This window comes from Propithecus coquereli, unplaced genomic scaffold (assembly GCF_000956105.1).
Source record: "Propithecus coquereli isolate 6110/MARCELLA unplaced genomic scaffold, Pcoq_1.0 Scaffold29, whole genome shotgun sequence".
Taxonomy (NCBI): domain Eukaryota; kingdom Metazoa; phylum Chordata; class Mammalia; order Primates; family Indriidae; genus Propithecus; species Propithecus coquereli.
Window position 1 is genome coordinate 5,711,768 of NW_012148507.1, and position 1,888 is coordinate 5,713,655.

Below are 1,888 nucleotides of genomic sequence, written 5' to 3' on the forward strand. Positions count from 1 at the left end.
CGGCTGCTCGGGAGGCTGAGGCAGAAGGATTGCTTGAGCCCAGGAGTGTGAGGTTGCTGTGAGCTAGGCTGACGCCACGGCACTCACTCTAGCCCGGGCAACACAGTGAGATTCTGTCTCAAAAAAAAAAAGAAAAAAAAGTCCTATGGGGAAGGTGCTTTCTGCCTCTCTTGCCGATGAGCTCGCTCTTTGAGAGTTTTGCACCAGTGTCTGAAGAGTATTTTAGCTGTTCTTCCATGGATGTCCCTTGAGCAACTCAGTATTTTCTTTTCCTCATAACAAAGTTGCCACGGGTGGGTAAGAATCCATTTCTATTTGCTTTACGTTTGCCTTGCGTCTAGTGCAAGGGGAAGACATAATGATTATCCTGGAACAGAAGATGAAAGATGAGAACCCTTAGAGCCTGGGGTAGAATATATTTGTGATTCCTCTATTTACCGGATGACTGTATGTTTATCACAGAAGGTAGACTGGGATGCAGAAAAAATAAACCGACATTTTACATACATCTTCCCACCTTTACCTACTTCACTTGTCCTTTCATCCCATGTTAGAAAGGGAATATTTAGAAGGGAAATGTAGGAATGGGGGTAGGAGGTGATGAGGAAAAAAAAGATCTACAGAAATGATTTTCAAACTTGGCTGTGTTCAAACATCAGCAGCAACTTGTGAATTCATTAAAAACCAAATTTCCTTGGTAACATCAGAACTGCTACATCAGAGACTCAAGGAGTAGGGCTCCCAGAGTCATGTTAGATAGTGGCAGACACATTAGGCAGTGCAGGAACTTGTACTTGAGAACTAACATGCTGAAGCAGTGAGTTCCCTCTTAGAAATAAGGGAATGCAAAAACTGAAGTTGTCTAAACGAGGTGAGCAGGCTCCCTCTTATAATTTCCCTACCTTTGCCAACTTCATCCACTCCCACAAACAACTTTTCTTAGAACTAAATTTAAGTGCTCACCACCGCACCTGGCTAATTTTTAAATTTTTTGTAGAGATGGAGTCTAGCTATGTTGCCCAAGCTGATCTCAAACTCTAGTCTCAAGAGATCCTCCCACCTCGGCCTCCCAAAGTGCTAGATTACAGGTGTGAGCACTGTGGCTGGCCAAGACTTCTTACAAAGATGTTAATCTTTGAAATATCAACAGTAATACTTACTAGTTTGTACAGTTTTTGCCCTTGCCCGTAAATGAAGTCTGTCCTTCCAGATTGGTCTATTGGAGCAATGCAAGGACAGGACTAGAGGAACACGTGCTTTGAAATTCAGTTATTCTAGCACATGAACCAAAGTAAGAAAGAGAGTAGAAGGTGGAACAGGAATGCTAAAAAGAACTTTCCTTTTAAATAAAGTGACCCTGAGTATATCCCACTCATATTTCTCTGTGTTTAGAATATAGAAATCATAGATGAGAGACCTTGAATTTACCGAGCTGTCAGCCTTCAGGCAGCCGTGAAGGAGTGGTTTTGGAATAGCAGAGCTGAAGATCCTCTTTATTGACAATTTGATCTCCTAGCTTGGATCTGCTGCTTTGAGAACATTCTTAGGGTTCTTTCAGAGTTGTTCTTCAAGTGCTTATGCAAATAAGAACAGCCTGGAAGAAAAGTATAGATTTTTAAACTCCAAGTAAAATCGCATAATTTTTTCATAAATGCATTGTTTTCTATCTGGTTATATGTATTTATATATTATCCAATAGGCATTACATACACAGTAGCTGTTTAATACTTGAGTCAGCCGAAATAGCCTGTACTTCTTAAATTTGTTTGAGTTTTAAAAATATGCTCCCTCTCTCTATTCCTTCCTTTCTTTTTGAAAATTCATTCCAGCCAAGAAATACTGTACCGAATAGCTACTCTATGCTAGGCACAGTTCTACATGCTGGGGG

General features: G+C 40.7%; 1 protein-coding gene across 2 annotated transcripts in view; it reads left to right on the forward strand.

The window, feature by feature from the left end:
• The window catches only part of TTI2 (TELO2 interacting protein 2), a 61,973-nt gene that overhangs the window by 59,429 nt on the left and 656 nt on the right, over nucleotides 1-1,888 (forward strand). The window lies entirely within an intron of this gene.